Raw genomic sequence first — 20,567 nt, forward strand, 5'->3', positions numbered from 1 at the left:
CTGTCCATCACCAACTCCCAGAGTTCACCCAAACTCATGTCCGTCGAGTCGGTGATGCCATCCAGCCATCTCATCCTCTGTCGTCCCCTTCTCCTACTGCCCCCAATCCCTCCCAGCATCAGAGTCTTTTCCAATGAGTCAAATCTTCACATGAGGTGGCCAAGCTTTAGCATCAGTCCTTCCAAAGAACACCCAGGACTGATCTCCATTAGAATGGACTAGTTGGATCTTCTTGCAGTCCAAGGGACTCTCAAGAGTCTTCTCCAACACCACAGTTCAAAAGCATCAATTCTTTGGCGCTCAGCTTTCTTCACAGTCCAACTCTCACAACCATACATGCATGACCACTGGAAAAACCATAGCCTTGACTAGACGGAACTTTGTTGGCAAAGTAATGTCTCTGCTTTTCAATATGCTATCTAGGTTGGTCATAACTTTCTTTCCAAGGAGTAAGTGTCTTTTAATTTCATGGCTGCAGTCACCATCTGCAGTGATTTTGGAGCCAAAAAAATAAAGTGTGACACTGTTTCCACTGTTTCCCCATCTATTTCCCATGAAGTGATGGGACCAGATGCCATGATCTTCATTTTCTGAATGCTGAGCTTTAAGCCAACTTTTTTACTCTCCTCTTTCACTTTCATCTAGAGGCTCTTTACTTCTTCTTCACTTTCTGCCACATGGGTGGTGTCATCTGCATATCTGAGGTTATTGATATTTCTCCCGGCAATCTTGATTCCAGCTTGTGATTCTTCCAGCCAAGCATTTCTTATGATGTACTCTGTGTATAAGTTAAATAAGCAGGGTGACAATATACAGCCTTGACATACTCCTTTTCCTATTTGGAACCAGTCTGTTGTTCCATGTCCAGTTCTAACTGTTGCTTCCTGACCTGCATACAAATTTCTCAAGAGGCAGGTCAGGTGGTCTGGTATTCTCATCTCTTTCAAAATTGTCCACAGTTTATGATGATCCAAACAGTCAAAGGCTTTGTCATAAAGCAGAAATAGATGTTTTCCTGGAACTCTCTTCCTTTTTCCATGATCCAGCGGATGTTGGCAATTTGATCTCTGGTTCCTCTGCCTTTTCTAAAACCAGCTTGAACATCTTGAAGTTCACGGTTCACATATTGCTGAAGCCTCGCTTGGAGAATTTTAAACATTACTTTACTAGCGTCTAAGATGAGTGCAATTGTGCGGTAGTTTGAGCATTCTTTGGCATTGCCTTTCTTTGGGATTGGAATGAAAACTGACCTTTTCCAGTCCTGTGGCCACTGCTGAGTTTTCCAAATTTGCTGGCATATTGAGTGCAGCACTTTCACAGCATCATCTTCCAGCATTTGAAATAGCTCCACTGGAATGCCATCACCTCCACTAGCTTTGTTCATAGTGATGCTTCCTAAGGCCCACTGTACTTTACATTCCAGGATGTCTGGCTCTAGATGAGTGATCACACCATCGTGATTATCTGGATTGTGAAGATTTTTTTTTGTACAGTTCTTCCGTGTATTCTTGCTACCTCTTCTTAATATTTTCTGCTTCTGTTGGGTCCATACCATTTCTGTCCTTTATGGAGCCCATCTTTGCATGAAATGTTCCCTTGGTATCTCTAATTTTCTTGAAGAGATCTCTAGTCTTTCCCATTCTGTTGTTTTCCTCTATTTCTTTGCATTGATCACTCTGAGGAAGGCTTTCTTATCTTTCCTTTCTATTCTTTGGAACTCTGCATCAGATGCTTATATCTTTCCTTCTCTCCTTTGCTTTTGGCTTCTCTCCTTTTCACAGCTATTTGTAAGGCCTCCCCAGACAGCCATTTTGCTTTTTTGCATTTCTTTTCCATGGGGATGGTCTTGATCCCTGTCTCCTATACAATGTCACGAACCTCATTCCATAGTTCATCAGGCACTCTATCTATCAGATCTAGTGCCTTAAATCTATTTCTCACTTCCACTGTTTAATCATAAGGAATTTGATTTAGGTCATACTGAATGGTCTAGTGGTTTTCCCTACTTTATTCAAATTAAGTCTGAATTTGGCAATAAGGAGCTCATGATCTGAGCCACAGTCAGCTCCCAGTCTTGTTTTTGCTGACTGTATAGAGCTTCTCCACCTTTGGATGCAAAGAATATAATCAATTTGATTTTGGTGTTGACCATCTGGTGATGTCCATGTATAGAGTCTTCTCTTGTGTTGTTGGAAGAGGGTGTTTGCTATGACCAGTGCTTTCTCTTGGCAAAATTCTATTAGCCTTTGCCCTGCTTCATTCCGTATTCCAAGGCCAAATTTGCCTGTTACTCCAGGTGTTTCTTGACTTCCTACTTTTGCATTCCAGTCCCCTATAATGAAAAGGACATCTTTTTTGGGTGTTAGTTCTAAAAGGTCTTGTAGGTCTTCATAGAACCATTCAACTTCAGCTTCTTCAACATTGCTGGTTGGGGCATAGACTTGGATTACTGTGATATTGAATGGTTTGCCTTGGAAATGAACAGAGATCATTCTGTCGTTTTTTAGATTGCATCCAAGTACTGCATTTCAGACTCTTGTTAACCATGATGGCTACTCCATTTCTTCCAAGGGATTCCTGCGCACAGTAGTAGATATAATGGTCATCTGATTTAAGTCACCCATTCCAGTCCATTTTAGTTCACTGATTCCTAGAACGTCGATGTTCAGTCTTGCTATCTCCTGTTTGACTCCTTCCAATTTGCCTTGATCCATGGACCTAACATTCCAGGTTCCTATGCAATATTGCTCTTTCCAGCATCAGACCTTGCTTCTATCACCAGTCACATCCACAACTGGGTATTGTTTGTGCTTTGGCTCCATCCCTTCATTCTTTCTGGAGTTATTTCTCCACGGACCTCCAGTAGCATATTGGGCACCTACCAACCTGGGGAGTTCCTCTTTCAGTATCCTATCATTTTGACTTTTTATACTGTTCATGGGGTTCTCAAGGCAAGAATACTAAAGTGGTTTGCCATTCCCTTCTCCAGTGGACCACATTCTGTCAGACCTCTCCACCTTTAACTGCCCATCTTGGGTGGCCCCACATGGCAAAGTAATACTCAAAATTCTCCAAGCGAGGCTTCAGCAGTATGTGAACCAGGATTTCCAGATGTTAAAGTTGGATTTAGAAAAGGCAGAGGAACCACAGATCAAATTGCCAACATCTGTTAGATCATCGAAAAAGCAAAAGAATTCCAAAAAAAATCTACTTCTGCTTCATTGACTATGCTAAAGCCTTGACTATGTGGATCACAACAACCTGTGGAAAATTCTTCACAAGATGGGAATGCCAGACCACCTTATCTGCCTCCTGAGAAATCTGTATACATGTCAAGAAGTAACAGAACCAGACATGGAACAATGAACTGTACCAAATTGGGAAAGGAGTATGTCAAGGCCATATATTGTCACCTTGCTTATTTAAATTCTTTGCCCAGTACACCATGTCAAATGTTGGGCTCAATGAAGCACAAGCTGGAATCAAGATTGGTGAGAGAAATGTTACCAACCTCAGATATGAAGATGACACTAAGTTTATGGCAGAAAGTGAAGAGGAACTAAAGATAAAACTGATAGAGGATAAAACTGAAAGAGGAGAGTGAAAAAGTTGGCTTGAAACTTAACATTCAAAAAACTAAGATCGTGGCATCCAATCCCATAACTTCATGGCAAATAGATGGGGAAACGATGGAAACACTGACAGACTTTATTTTCTTGGTTTCCAAAATCACTACAGATGGTGTCTGAAACCATGAAATTAAAAGACACTTGCTCCTTGGAAGAAAAGCTATGACCAACCTAGACAGTATATTAAAAAGCAGAGACATTACTTTATCAACAAAGGTCCATCTAGTCAAAGCTATGGTTTTTCCAGCAGTCCTGTATGGATATAAGAGTTGGACCCTAAAGAAAGCTGAGTGCCAAAGAATTGATGCTTTTGAACAGTGGTGTGGGAGAAGACTCTTCAGAGTCCCTTAGACTGCAAGGAGATCCAACCAGTCCATCCTAAAGGAAATCAATCCTGAATATTCATTGGAAGGACTGATGCTGAAATTCTAATACTTTGGCCACAAGATGCGAAGAACTGACTCATTAAAAAAGACCCTGTTGATGGGAAAGATTGAAGGTGGGAGAAGGGGATGACAGAGGATAAGATGTTTGGATGGCTTCACCAACTCAATGGACCTGAGTTTGAGCAAGGTCTGGGAGTTGGTGATGGACAGAGAAGCCTGGCATGCTATAGTCCATGGGGTTGTAGAGTTGGACACAACTAAGCAACTGAACTGAAGGAAACTATATCAGCTACTTCAATTCTAACAAATATATTTACAGAATATCGATTGATAACAATCTACTTAATAATGAAATATTGAAAATTCTTCCTTGAGGTTGGGAATAAGATAAGAATGACCCACTGTCATTTTTTTCTATTAATTATTATACCAGAAAACACAGCTAGTACATTCCAGTATATATGTATTTTCTCTTTAGCTGTAATTCAGCCATTTATCTTCAGTAAAAGGTAAATACCTCTACTTATCTTAAATAAATGTAATCATATACAAATATATCAACTAAGCTACACACATTCCAAAAGTTAAAAAAAAAATCACACTAATATATAGCTAAATAGTGTACATTAAACCAGAGGAAAAGGTGTAAAAATAACAAATTTTCTTTTCTACATCTCTATCCACATTTACAATGGGCTAAGACCTTATGGTCACTTTGCTAGATACCTAGATCTGGATATTTATCATTAATTTGGTAAGGCATTGAAATCACATGCAAACCAGCACCAAGAAAATGCCATTAAAAAGCTAACAATTGCCCTCATCATTAGAAAGCTGAAAGTCATCTCCATGAATTCTTCTCTTTCCTGACAAACCAAATGATAAAAAACAAATCAGAGAAGTCAGCTTAACTTCCATGAGGCTTCACAGATTAAGACCAAGTTAACACAGACTCTGGTCCTTATTCAAGATGATAATATCTAACCTTCCCATTGATGTCACCTGTGGAAATTTGACATAATAGCAACTAGAAAAGAGCCTCCTGGAGTGCAGCCAAGTATGCTCCAGCCTGGAAGTGATGCTTGTTATAAATGTCTGCAGACAATTTAAAGGACTCAATGTCAGTAGGAGATGGTAGCAACTGATGATGAGTAGAGATTCCAGGCACTGTGAGCAGACATCGTAGAAAGACATGCTGCAAACCAGTAGAATAGCTTTAAGAATTACTGACGTTCAGAGGGAGAGAGGGTCCTAGGAATCAGCCCCTTTTTCTTTTAATTGAACAGATGAGATCCATGATAGAGCACATCTCTTGCTCAAAGTCAGAGAGAGATGAGATGACTGAGGCAAAAATCAGGTTTTCTCATGCCCAGTTCAAAGTTCTGCCTTTGAAAACACAGTACAATAACCATCTTGTACAAATGCATACATAAGTGCCTATATGCATCTCAGGAAGTATTTTGGCAACTGCTAGTGGTAGAGGAGCCTGGTGGGCTGCAGTCCATGGGGTCGCTGAGGGTCGGACACGACTGAGCGACTTCACTTTCACTTTTTACTTTCATGCATTGGAGAAGGAAATGGCAACCCACTCCAGTGTTCTTGCCTGGAGAATCCCAGGGATGGGGGAGGTGGTTGGGCTGCCATCTATGGGGTCGCACAGAGTCAGACACGACTGAAGTGACTTAGCAGCAGCAGTGGTAGTTGTGCCTTCATTCATGAGTTTTCTATTACATAAAATATTGAAGAGGGAACAGGTGCTGCAATCAGATGAAACGTTTGAGCAACACATTGCAGTAGAATCATATCACAGACCAACCAGGAATACAGTAAAGTGGAGAATTCATGCCATCTTGAATGAGTAACTGGCTAACGCAGCAGGGCCACATGGAATGGCACTTTTCACTTGAATGCAATAAAGAACCATGTTTTAGCCTCCAAATGAAAGATGATGGAACATGTTCACATTTTATCTATTACTTCAGCTTGAAGGAAATTAGAAAGCACTCTGAATGGTTGATAAATTGGCTGAAATTTAATTTTGGAATATCCAGAATCTAAAAAGCCTAATATTAACCCATTGCACACAATAATGTATTTTTTCTGGCCACCTTTTCTCGTTCATCATGATTATAAGTTAAAGCCAGCAAGAACATGTTATGGCATTCATGGGCCCTAGGCACTTTTTCCTTCCTAAGCAGGCCCCTTTCTCCATAAAATATTAAAATTGTATTTTTAAAAGTGCATTTGTATAAAACACATATATTAATCACATATTACAACATTTTCTTCCACCTAAAAGTTTACTTTTAAAAAATGAAAACATTTTAATGAATCTCTAAAATTATTGTGATGGTTAGGCACTGTGCCTCATAAATTGTGTTTAACAATTGAGTTGACCCTTCAAAAACAGCCATCTTTCCTTAGGAGAGAGACTCCCTTGGATCTCACAAATCAGAAAAGTCAGGAATGCCAACCCTTGCTTAGATAGCTTCAATTTGTCATCAGTAGGACAATTTGAACAGCAAATTCATGTACCAGGACCAAGAGAATGGACCAGTGACCCCCACGGGAGACTGAGCTAAACCTGCATTTGAGTGTTTGAGTGTCTCCTGCAGAGGCATGTGTCAGCAGTAACCTGCTGACAAGAGCCTGGGGACAAGGTCTCTGGCTGCAGCAGACCTGGGAGGCACAGTGTGTGGCATAAGTCTTCTTGGAGGAGGTTGCCATTAGCCCCATTATAGAGCCGCTGAGCAGACAACCCATAAACTGGAGAACAATTATACCAAAGAAGTTCTTGCACTGTAGCAAAAGTTCTAGGGCTCACAATAGATTTCTCAGCCTGGGGATCTGGAGAAAGGACTGAGAACCCCCAGGTAAACAGACTCTTGGAGGGCACAACAAAAGTTTGTGCACACCAGGACCCAGGAGAAAGGAGAAATGACCCCACAAGAGACTGAGCCAGACATGCCTGTGAGTGTCTGGGAGTCTCCAGCAGAGCTGTGGGTCAACAGTGGCCTGCTGTGGGTCAAGAGCATTGACTACAACAGCCCTGGGAGCCATGGCATGCTGGCAAAATTCTTTTTGAAGGAGGCCACAATTACCACCACTACCCCTACCATAGTTTGGCCCCAGGTCAAACTCAGGCAGGGAACACAACTCCACCCATCAGCAGAAAATTAGATTAAAAATTTACTGAGCATGGCCCTGCCCACCAGAACAAGACCCAGTTTTCCCTACAGCCAGTCCTTCCCATCAGGAAACTTCCACAAGCCTCTTATCCTCATCCATCAGGGGCAAACAGGATGAAAACCACAATCACAGAAAACTAACAAAACTGATCACATGGATCACAACCTAGTCTAACTCAAAGAAACTCTGAGCCATGCCATGTAGGCTCACCCAAAAAAGAACAGGTCATGGTGGAGAGTTCTGACAAAACGTGGTCCACTGAAGAAGGGAATGGCAAAACACTTCAGCATTCTTGCCTTCAGAACCCCATGAACAGTATGAAAAGGCAAAAAGATATGACGCTGAAAGATGAACTCCACAGGTCAATAGGTGCCCAATACACTACAGAGACGAGCAGAGAAATAGCTCCAGAAGGAATGAAAAGGCTGAGCCAAAGCAGAAACAATGCCCAGTTGTGGATGTGTCTTTTGATGAAAGTAAAGTCCGATGCTGTAAAGAACAATATTGCATAGGAACCTGGGATGTTATGTCCATGTCAAAGTAAATTGGAAGTAGTCAAACAGGAAATGGCAAGAGTGAACATTGACATTTTAGAAATCAGTGAACTAAAATGGACAGGATGGGCAAATTTAATTCAGATTACCATTATATCTATTACTATAGGCAAGAATCCCTTAGAAGAAATGGAGTAGCCATCATAGTCAACGAAACAGTTCAAAATGCAGTAGTTGGGTACAATCTCTAAAACAACAGAATGATCTCTGTTTTCAAGGCAAACCATTCAATATCACAGTAGTGCAAATCTATGCCCCAATCACTAAAGCTGAAGAAGCTAAAGTTGAATGGCTCTATAAAGACCTACAAGACCTTTCAGAACTGACACCATCAAAGGATGTCCTTTTCATCATAAGGGACTGGAATGCAAAATTAAGAAGTCAAGAGATACCTGGAGTAACAGGTAAATTTGGCCTTGAAGCACAAAATGAAGCAGGGAAAAGGCTAACAGAGTTTTGCCAAGAGAATGCACTGGTCATAGAAAACACCCTCTTCCAACAACACAAGAGAAGATTCTATATATGGACCTCACCAGATGGTCAATATCAAAATCAGATTGATTATATTCTTTGTAGCTGAAGATGGAGAAAGTCTCTACAGTCAGCAAAAACAAGACTGGGAGCTGTCTGTGGCTCAGATCATGAACTCCTTATTGCCAAATTCAGACTTAAATTGAAGAAAGTAGGGAAAACCACTAGGTCATTCAGGTTTGATGTAAATCAAATTCCTTCCAATTATACAGTGGAAGTGACAAATAGACTCAAGGGATAAGATCTGATAGAATGTCTGAAGAACTATGGATAAAAACTAATGTCATGAGACATTATACAAGAGGTAGTGATGAAAATCATTCCCAAGAAAAAGAAATGCAAAAAGCCAAAATGGCTGTCTGAGGAGGTCTTACAAATAGCTGAGAAAAGAAGAGAAGTGAAAGGCAAAAGAGAAAAGGAAAGATATAGCCATCTGAATGTAGAGTTGCAAAGAATAGCAAGGAGAGATCAGAAAGAATTTGTCAGTGAACAATGCAAAGAAAGAGAGGAAAACAATAAAATGGGAAATACTAGAGATCTCTTAAAGAAAATCAGAAATACCAAGGGAACATTTAATGCAAAGATGGGCACAATAAAGGACAAAAATGGTATGGACCTAACAGAAGCAGAAGATATTAAGAAGAGCTGGTAAGAATACACAGAAGAACTATACACAAAAAGATCATAATGACCCAGATAACCATGATGGTGTGATCACTCAGCTAGATACAGACAGCTTGGAGTGTGAGGTCAAGTTGGCCTTAGGAAGCATCACTAAAAACGAAGCTAGTGGAGGTGCTGGAATTCCAGTTGAGCTATTTTAAATCCTAAAAGATGATGCTGTTAAAGTGCTGCACTCGATATGCCAGCAAATATAGAAAACTCAGCAGTGGCCAGCACTGGAAAAGGATTGGAAATTCATTCCAATCCCAAAGAAAGGCAATGCAAAAAAATGTTCAAACTACCACACAATTGCACTCATCTCACACGCTAGCAAAGTAATTCTCAAAATTCTCCAAGTGAGGCTTCAACAGTACATGAACCATGAAATTCCAGATGTTCAAGCTGGATTTAGAAAAGGCAGAGAAACCAGAGATCAAATTGCCAACATCCAATGGATCATAGAATAAGCAAGAGAGTTAAAGAGAGTTCCAGAAAAACATCCACTTCTGCTTCATTGACTATGCTAAAGCCTTTGACTGTATGGATCACAAAAAAAAAAAAAAAAAATTGAAAATTTTTCAAGAGATGGGAATGCCAGACCACCTTACCTCCCTCCTGAGAAACCTGTATGCATATTAAGAACAACAGTTAGATCCAGACATGGAACAATGAACTGGTTCAAAATTGGGAAAGGAGTACATCAAGGCTGTATTGAAGACACTTGAGAGTCCCTAGGACTGTGAGGAGATCAAACCAGTAAATCCTAAAGGAAATCAATCCTGAATATTCATTAGAAGGACTGATGCTGGAACTTGAGCTCTAATATTTTGGCTACCTGATCTGAAGAGTCAACTCATTAGAGAAGCCTCTCATGCTAGTAAAGATTGAAGGCAGGAGGAGAAGGGGACTACAGAGGATGAGATGGTTGGATAGGATAACTGACTCAATGGACATGAGTTTGAGCAAGCTCCGGGAGGTGGTGAAGGACAGAAAAGCCTGGCGTGCTGCAGTCTGATGGTCACAAATAACTGGGCACAACTGAGCAACTGGACAACAAGAACAAGGTCAACTTGACTTGCTTTTAAAGACCATTTTCACCCAAAAATGGACTCTTAATCACCTTACCATATTCAGAACTTAGAAATGACTAAAGGAAAACAGGGATCAGTTTTGCAGAGAGATGTTCCTCAGTAATAAGTGAAACTCACAGGCATTAGCTCTTGACATTTGCTCTTTTTTTTAATAATGTCACATCTTATTTTGAGTATAACAAAATCCACAGTAGTTTGACATAAACTTTATGCTTATATATATATATATATTAAACTTTATTTATTTTAAAAGTGTCATTTTATTGTATTCCATGGTACTCATGGAGGTAAAGAAAAATATTGTACACAGGAGTATTTTAGAAAGAGAGTTAAACCAATTTTGCATCAGTAGGCCATTGATCAACCACATACATTTAGCAATTCTTTTGGTCATGTCCAGATTAACTGGGCCATAAGTAAGATCTATAGATTAATGGAGAAATATAGAAGAGGAAGAAAAGCTATCTGTTCTTTTTGTAGTCTACAATTGTTAATGCTTTGTATTGAGAGTTAAGGACCTTATTATGTTCATTGTGAATTTTTCAGTTTTTTTTTAAACTACAATAGCACTTACCTCTAAAACATTAAATATCAAAATTTGCTACCTGAAAACTTTCAGATACTTCAAGGTACACATGTGGCATATAAATAAGTATACCCAAGCTCTTTTCCTTTTCTCTTTAAATTTGCCTACATCTGAGTAAGTTCCCACAACTAAAAGATAATATGACAGTAAATGTCTGCTTTATTTTTCTATTTTATATTATTTTATAGATTAATATAGTTTTATAATCCTTACAACACTTTTCAGTTGAGCAGGGTGACAATAGTGTTGCGTAAAATAATCTCTAGAGGTGTTTGGGCTTTTACTCTTATGGTCGCAGCTTCAAATTTCCCCAGTTGTCTGTCTCATAAAAAATTTAACTGGAATCAGGTGCAGTAATAAGTTGAACTTCTGTTTCAATGACATACAGTGATTCAATCCAGAACAAAATCATATTCAATTCATTAAACTGAAGAAAGCTTTTTCAACTCTCCAAGTCCATAATATAAATCCAGCAGATATGCACTCTAAATTCAGCTGTTTCTTTGACCTTTTCTTGTTTGTCCAAGACTCCAAATGATTGGGTTATATGTAATGATCTCTCATTGTGGTAATATATTAATGGAAAGCACATCACTAGGAAAGGATAAAATTGAAGAAGGGAATAAAAGAAGTAAAAATTGCATCCCGCATTGATGCAACACCATTTAACATCTCAGTTCAAAAACTTCCACTTTACCTTGTTTTCACATCCTTTAGGCTAATGTTACTGATTACATTACAATATAGCTCCTATTAAGCAGGCATGCTTTGCTTTCTTTGCTTGATCCATCACAAATATTTTTGTCTAAATTTTGAAATTCCAACACTGTGAAATGTACAATTCCAAGCCATGGATGCAACATGAAATAGCTTTTCACCACAATCACTATATATCATGCTAGTGGGATAACTGAATAGCTTTGGCCTTTAAGTTATGGCCCATGAGTACACTAAAATGAATGCTATTATGAGGAAAATAGAAATGATGAATATTTGCAATAAAAACAACAGAAAAGCATGAGCCCCACCACCCTGTCAGGTTAAATTTATATGTCTGATTTTCTTATGGAGAGGGGAAATATGAATATTCACTTATTCAGTGCTGAATATTCCCCTCGTGTTCTAGGGATACTCTCCCTCTGATTTTGTGCACAGCAAGCTTGGCTTTCATCAGTGGTTGGTTTCCATCGACAGGTGCTCATTCCATCCCTAAAGATTTTTTGTAAATGTGTTCGCTTATTTTACTTGGAGTTTGTGCCTCTAAGAAGAAATGAGGGAGTTTACCCTCAGAATCTGAAGTCTTTGAAAGCAACAAAGGAAAATAAAGTTTCTATAATCTCATGGGAACACCAAAATGCCTATTGGATGTCTTTTTCATTTCTCATTTCCTCAGAAAATAGATACAATCATTTCTTAGATTGTCTTTCTCTGATTTTCAATGAGAAAATTTAAATACTTGAGATCAAGTACTGGTTTTAAACTGAGGAACTCCTTGAATATTATCCTCCCAAGTAATGGTAGGTTTGAATAGCTGACATGATTGCCCCCAAAATGGTTCTGTTTGGATGTGTCTTTGGAGTGCATAGCTTTTACATGTCTATTTAGTTTTGATACTCTACTTCTGATTAGAATTGAGGTGGACTATTCTGCCTCAAATTTTCACACTGGCAAAATCAGACCCAATTGGATAATCCTAGGTATTACAGAAAATTTAAAGGCCATATGGTTCAGTTTACTATCAAGATTAAACATTACCTCTACTACATACTCAGCAAGTAATTATATAACCTCTACTTGTATAATCAACCTGGCAATAAACACAATCCTCTTTTAATGGTTAAATATTAACACCTCAATGATAACAGCTAGATAGATGTTTAATCACTCATGCCTCTACCATTACCACCACTGTGGGATACTCAAAAGATTGAATTCAAGTCTTTCAAACGAGACAGAGTGAGAGAAAAAAAAGAAAAAAGCGTCTTTACTGCCAATTCTCACTGGACAAACAGGAAGCTTGCTCTAGAAAAGGGATATTGAAGGATATAGATGTTCTTAAATAAGTTGAGCATATGTACATTTAAGGCCCAAGGTAAGAGCCAGGCTCAGTAATGAAATGAGAATTTAATGTATTTTAAATGTCTTAATATGCAAAAGCATTCATTACAGAAAATGGTGGGAGAAAAAAAAATAGTATTTACCATTAGAAGTAAAGGATCCTTAGACCTCGCCAAACTGGATAATTCAAAAATTTTTATAAAGGAATATAGATATAGGATGTGGAAATTCTCACAGCCTGATTAAGGTGATTAATTGACTTGAATATCATAATTGGAATTTAATATTGGTATAAGTTTGGTATTAGTAGTTACTATTTGTATGCATGTATGTACATGATATATGTATGTACCTTTATACATAAAGAAACTCTAGAAAATCATTTTATTTCTTATTCACTGAAATATCCCATTAATTTAACTTAAGCAATTCATTGTGTTTTTAAATTTCAGCGATAATACCCAGCTTTGGATCTCACTGATTTAAACAGTTCCTGACCGACACTTCCGGTACTTGGAGTTCACAGGTCACTCAAACAGCATCCAATAAAAACAAGAGAAAAATAAATGTCATATTAATGCATATATGTGGAATCTAGAAAAATGGCATAGATGAACCTATTTGCAAAACAGAAATAGAGACACAGACATAAAGAACAAATCTATGGACACCAAGGAGGGATGGGGGTGGGTGGGATGAGTTGGGAGATTGAGATTGACATACATAATGTTACTCTGTATAAAGTAGGTAACTAATGAGAACCTACTTTATAGAAAAGGGAACTCTACTCAATGCTCTGTGGTGATAAAGAGAAGATATACATGGATCTGTAGCCGATTTACTTTTCTGTACGGAAGAAATTAACATGACCATAAAGCAACTAAATTCCCAATTAAAAATATTACTACTAATACTAAAAAAAAAAAAAAAAAGCAGTATGTCTGATCACTGGTATGTCCTTCCTTAAATCCTTAAAGGAATTACAAAATTTGTTACTTTCATGGTAGCTCTCCCATGTTAGAGCGAGTACTGCCAATATGTAAATTTCACTAAAATTCAAAGAAAAGTTCTTCAGAGAGAATCTTCCAAGAATGGGGTCTATGAAACACATTCAGAACATGCCCCCAGAACAAAAAATAGGAGTAAACTGTTTTAATCATTATTTTGAATATCCAACAAGTTACCCTAATACATCTAAAATTCACAAGACTAATATTCTTAAAGCACTGGTATGTTTGGCATAAAGGAGAAAGATATGGAACATTAAGATGTTTAAAAGTATACATTATAAAAGCAAGATCAATATAAAGAGTTGTAATTATGGCTTGGAATGTATTTTTGAGATATTTTTGTACAAACAGAGAATAACTTGCCATGAATAACTAGAGCCAGTCTTGGGTTCTCTTCGACCTCGACTAGATTTGTTTGCTGTCAATATTGATAGACTTTCCTCCTGGAGCATCCAGCTGTTATACCCTTCACTGGGCAGTTGGTTACCTTAGCATCTTCCTTTGTTATAGTAAGTAATTATGAAAATATAAAACAGAAGCGTATTCCTCTAATCTACTCTCATATACAAAGCACACCATTATTTTAACACATATTGGAAGAATGATAATCCAGCTATATTTCAAAACATCAGTGATGGAAGCTCACAGCTCAGAAGGCAACAAAGTTCATACTGGATATTTCTATTTTTCTCAATATTGGACTGAAGCATGTTTCCATGTTATTTTCCTATGTAGAACTTCAGGAACTAGACATGGCAACATTCAGTTAACTAAAGGTATCTATCAGCTTCCCTTCCGCATCATGTGTCTCTCTCTTTTCCAAATCTTTCAGCAATTGTAGATGAGATAAGTTTCTGGTGTCCCTTCACTAGTACCTTACCTTCTCCTCTGCTGCTGCTGCTGCTAAGTCGCTTCAGTAGTGTCTGACTCTGCGTGACCCTATAGACAGCAGCCCACCAGGCTCCCCCGTCCCTGGGATTCTCCAGGCAAGAACACTGGAGTGCCATTTCCTTCTCCAATGCATGAAAGTGAAAAGCGAAAGTGAAGTCGCTCAGTCGTGTCTGATTCTTAGCGACCCCACGGACTGCAGCCTACCAGGCTCCTCCGCCCATGGGGTTTTCCAGGCAAGAATACTGGAGTGGGGTGCCATTGCCTTCTCTGGCCTTCTCCTCTAGATAAGCTCTAATTAGTAACTCAGTTACAAACTATACCCTCTTGCAAGTAAAGAAACATCTTAAAATATAGTAGTGCTCATTTCATTTTTTCAGTTGTGTCCAACTCTTTGAGGCTATTTGGACTGTAGCCCACCAGTCTTTTCTATCCATGGGATTTCCCAGGCAAGAATTCTGTAGTGGGTTGCCATTTCCTCCTCCAGGGGATCTTCCTGGCTCAAGGATTGAATCCATGTCTCCTGCAATGCAGGCAGATTCTTTACCTCTGAACCATTGGGGAAGCCCTAATCTGGTAGTGGGCAGATAATTTTTGCACTGCCCAAAAGAGCATATATTAATACATATTAGCTCAGGAACCTGGGAACAAAGAAGTGAATTTTCATTTTTTTCTCTGCCATTCACACTGCATTTGACTTGAAGAAAACTCTGTATTATCCCAAGATGCTAGGAAATTATTAAATTTTTGATAAGGTATTATACTAAAGCTCTTTGACATTCAGGGATAAATCATGTCAAATAGTTACAAAGTAATGATGGTAAAGGTAATGATTTCTATTCAGCTTTTGAAGGAAGAATTTAAAACGGTGTCAGCAAGTTGATATCAGTGTTTCTTTCAAGTACTCAGAAATTGTTGCCAAAATTTTAGGAGCTCTGCTTGATGAAATTCTTATCTAGAAGCCTAGCATATATTGAAATTCTGAATGATACTTTCATTGACTGCTGTTTTAAGTGTTAATTTCACTGGCTTTGCATTTCCCATTTCCACCTCTTTTTGCTACTTCAGTACTAATGCTGAACTCATTTACAATGTTTTGTTAACTTTATTAAAATTTCATGAAATGGCAGGATAGTTGGGTAAGCCATGGAGACAACTTAGTTTGCTTTCCCATTTTCTGATCAAGTAAAGTAGCTCTGAAGAAATCCTTTGCATCGAACACTTAACACATTAAGTAAATATAATGCATGCTTATGTTACTTTAACTAATATCTCTGCATGTTAAGTAATATCTGAGGACAATCTCATATGAGCTTCAATCTCACTGACAAGTATAATACTTAGGAAAAGCCAACTAAGATTAATGCAAGTCATTTCTTCTCCACAAATCACACATCCTTCACAATGCAGTAAAATAGTTCTAAATTATAAATTCGACTATATAAGTCCTTTGTACAAATCTCTCAAGAACAAAGTTTAAAGTCAAGTCTATGGATATTTAACCTTCAGAGATGAAAGAGGAGAACTGACAGCCTACACACCAAAAATTTCAGCAAGATTACTGTTTTCCCTGACTAAACACAAAGGTAAGTAAAAGTCATACTGAATTCTTTCACTTTGAACAACTTAATTACAGTAAAATTTGGTCTGCACTAGAATGTTTTCAGCTTTGTTATTAATGACTACCTAAGCAAGATAGAACAGATTAATCCACTGGAATTGGCACGTACTTTTCTGAATGAAGTTTCAGAGTAAAAAAGCCAGTGAGAATTAGGGAACACCAGCCTTTTCAATGCAATGGTCTCATAGGAGACAAACCGTTGAAGCATGGATCTTGTTTGAAGAGGACCGAGAGAATTAGACATTATTAAACCTACTGATGTGCACATCTTACACGTTTGGAATCTTTGAAATAATTCCCATTTTGAAGGGGCAACAAAAATTGGAACACAGAAAAATAGAAGACAAATGCCCCAGGAGTCACTAAAAGAACATCCAGTATCTACTATAATCCACAATATAGAGCAATAATAAATAGAACGCTATGTTTTTCTACTTTGAGTCCAGCGTTGGAAGACTTAGGGGAATAGGGAAGTCATACCACTACACACAATTGCAGACATGTTTTGCTTAAACACCTAATGTTAAGTGTACTCAATCTTAATCTTGAATTCTTTTAGCTGTCTTACAAGTTATGTGCAATAAATATCTATACATAATACCCTTTTAAGACATCTCCATATCCTAATTCCTAGAACCAGTAAATATGCTACCTTTTATGGCAAAAGAGCTTTTGCTGGTGTAATTAACTATCTTGAGATAAGGAGACTATCCTGACCCTCATAAGTTAAGGGTAAAGGAGGAGGGCCAGAGTCGGACACACCTGTTGATTCCACAAGCTTGGCTTTGAAAATGGAGGAGGGGATTAGTTGCCAAGGAATTCAGGCAGTCTCCAGCAGTAGCAAAAAGCGAAGGGACAGATTTTCTTTTATAACCACCAGAAAAGAAATACACATACAGCCCTACGGACATTTTAATTGTAGCTCAGTGAAGCCACTTTAGACTGCTGACCTACAGAATCGTAAGATAATAAATTGGTGTTATTTTAAGCCATTACATTTATGATAATTTGTTACACTGGCAATATAAAACTAACACAATGGTATAACGTCACTGACAAGATGAAATCCAAACTTTCTACCATAAACTTCAAGCCCCTCCAGGCTCCCCGATACCAGTTTCTTTATTCACATCTTCCAATACTCTCTGATAAGCACTTACTCTCTAATAATATTAAACTACTGCACTTCCTAGGTTTTTTTTTTTTTTATTATTAAACTTCGTATTTCAAATTGTAGGTTCACATGGGACTGTAATAAATAATACATAGATAGAGATAGATAGAGATAGATAGAGAAATCTATCGTACTCTTTGCCCAGTTGTCTCAAAATTTTTGTCCTATAATCTTTCAGAATTAGACAGTATCACAGACAAGATATTGACATTGTTACAGTTTGAGGACAAAAACTCCATCTTGAAAGTAGTAAAGCCCAAAGATAGAACTTGGGCACTTGAAGACCTTTTAAACTTCTCAACTAAAATACTCTGTAATTATCGTCCTACTTTTAGGCTTCTTCTTATGCAAAATAATAAATGTTATTCTTAAGGCCTTTTTTAATTTGAGTTTTATGTTATTTGCAACCCAAAGCATCCTAACTGCTTCAAGTTTTAGCACAGCTTTAACCTATCTTTCTAGTGCAAATAGATAATACAAAATGACATTTTATAACAAAACTGCGTAGGTGAGAAATACTTGTCAGCAGCCCCAACTTAACCAAGAGAAGTGAGGTCACAAGGCAAATCACTGCCACCAAAATTGAAGAGACCAGCAAATTAATGCAAAGAACCATAACTTACCAAAGCAGAAATCCATAAGCTGAAACCTCTGCAGGAATCCATGCCATGATAGGGAAATCACAACTGAATTGGTTAGGAGGGTCAGAGTAGACAACTCTGAGAATAACAAACTCTGGAGAACTCATTCATGGGGTGGGGTGAATTTTGGGGGGTTCTACCTTCTAGATTTGCACCAGGTTCTCACAAAGAAAATTGGAGGAAAATCCCCTGCCGCTACTGCAAGAGGCAGGGAAGACCCACCATTTTGAAATACTCCAGGGCATTCTGTTCTTCTTAACAAGGTTTCCCCTTAAGAGAAACTATTAACTAGACTCCAACCTGCAAGTGTTTTATCTCAGCCTAGCTGACCTATGCAACCCTCTTCTCACAGCTGACTCTAATTTCTACAGGGATAAATGGAAATACACAGCTTCAGGGATTTACCCTGTGGCTCAGGTGGTAAAGAATCTGCCTGTAATTCAGGAGACAGAAGAGATGCAAGTTCAATCCCTGGATCAGGAAGATCCCCTGGAGGAGGGCATGACAACCCACTCCAGTATTCTTTCTGGGAAAAATCCCATGGACAGAGGAGCCTGGAAGTCTACAGTCCATGGGACTGCAAAGAGCCAAACACGACTGAAGCCACCGAGCATGAGCATGAAATTCATCTAGCCTTCCATGTGGGAGAAGGAAAACACCCAGCTTCAGTCCACTCTGGCCATCCTGTCCCACCTGAGATGCTGGTGAGGGGAAAACACCCAGCTTCAGTCCACTCTGGCCATCCTGTCCCACCTGAGATGTTGGTGAGGGGAAAACACCCAGCTTCAGTCCACTCTGGCCATCCTGTCCCATCTAAGATGCTGGTGAGGGGACTGAAAATCACTGGTTAAGTTCATAGTCAAAGGTACAGGCTTCCAGGAAGACTGAGACCTACTCATAAGATTATAGAATGCTTCATCTCCCCCAGCATCTTGATACCACGTAACTACAGGCCTATTTACAACAGTTTCTTTTTCTCCATATATTATGCTCAACTATCAAGACAAAGTTACAAGACATTGTTATTGCTGTTGTTTAATCACTCAGTCATGTCCAATTCTTTGTGACCTCAAGGACTGTATCCCACCAGTCTTCTCTGTCCATGGGATTTCATAGGCAAGAATACTGGAGTGGCTTGCCATTTCTTCCTCAAGGGAATCTTGCCAACACAGGGATCAAACCCATGTCTCCTGCATTAGCAGGCAGATTCTTTACCACTGAGCCACCGGGGAAGCCCTACAGGACATTAAGAGATACACAGTTTGAAGAAACAAAATAAACCTCAGATCCAAACTAAGATATGATAGACATGTTGAAATGATCTGACTGGGGATTTGAAACAATCATAAATAATATGCTAGGGGCTCTAATGCAGCGGTACCCAACCTTTTTAGCACCAGGGAGCAGTTTGATGGAAGATACTTTTTCCACAGACTGGGAAGGGAGATGATTTGGGAATTATTCAAGCTCATTACATTTATTGCACACTTTGCTTCTTTTATTATTACATTGTGATATAGGATGACATAATTATACAGCTCACCATATTGCAGAATCAGTAGGAGCCCCGAGCTTGTTTTGTTGCAACTAAACAATCTCATCTGCGGGTGATGGGAAACAGTGAAACCTGAAATGTGTTTCTCATGTCTTGTCTATTCCATAATCTCATTTTGGTTGCTGTCACTGCAGAAAGCCTTGCTTCACAAAGATGTGGTGTTGGAAATGGAACCAGGTTTTTCAATGCTTTTGTGGCAATATCAGGATATTCCACCTTGACATATGGAGATTTGAAGTTGTCTCAAACATGCTTTTTGAAAGAATAGCATTGAAACATGTATATTAACATATGTGAAATAGATCGCCAGTCCAGTTTTGATGCATGAGATAGGGCACTCAGGGTTGGTGCACTGGGATGATCCTGAGGGGTGGGTTGGGGAGGGAGGAGGAAAGGGGGTTCAGGATGGAGGACACATGTACACCCATGGCTGATTCGTGTCAATGTATGGCAAAAACCACCACAATATTGTAGAGTAATTAGCCTCTAATTAAAATATATGTTAATTTTTAAGTTAAAATTTAAAAATATGTATATATTCTTTAATTAGAGGAAAATTGCTTTACAATATTGTGTTGGTTTCTGCAGGACAATAGCACAATTTAGCCATAATAATAGATACATAATCTCTCTCTTGAGCCTCCATGCACTCCCCCCATCCCACCCCTCTAAGTTATCACAGAACACCAAGCTGGGGTCTCTGTGTTATATAGCAACTTCTCACTAGCAACATACTTTTAAGGCCACCATCATTTGCGATCTCAAATAGCTGATCCTCTTCTAGCACAGACCAAGGTCCATATAGTCAAAGCTATTGTTTTTCCAGTAGTCATGTATGGATGTGAGAATTAGACCATAAAGAAGGCTGAGTGTCAAAGAACTGATGCTTTCATACTTTGGTGCTGGAGAAGACTCTTGAGGGTCCCTTGGACAACAAGGAGATGAAACCATCAACCCTAAAGGAAATCAATCCTGAATATTCACTGGAAGG

The 20,567-nt window shown here is 38.7% G+C and overlaps 1 long non-coding RNA gene across 9 annotated transcripts in view; it reads right to left on the minus strand.

Moving 5' to 3' along the window:
• LOC147366676 (uncharacterized) overlaps window positions 1-18,332 on the minus strand; it is a 277,764-nt gene extending 259,432 nt beyond the window's left edge. For 4 of the 9 annotated variants that reach the window (XR_015168955.1, XR_015168953.1, XR_015168954.1 and 1 more), the window contains exon 1: window positions 18,004-18,325. This is a non-coding gene — a long non-coding RNA (uncharacterized LOC147366676). Of the gene's footprint in view, window positions 1-18,003 lie in introns of all 9 variants that reach the window. The other 5 variants (XR_015168950.1, XR_015168949.1, XR_015168957.1 and 2 more) reach the window with 4 other exon arrangements.
• Between the last annotated feature and the right edge of the window lie 2,235 nt (window positions 18,333-20,567).

The sequence above is a fragment of the Bos grunniens genome, chromosome 8 (assembly GCF_055505025.1).
Source record: "Bos grunniens cultivar Pamir isolate PY7600 chromosome 8, Bosgru_T2T1.0, whole genome shotgun sequence".
NCBI lineage: Eukaryota > Metazoa > Chordata > Mammalia > Artiodactyla > Bovidae > Bos > Bos grunniens.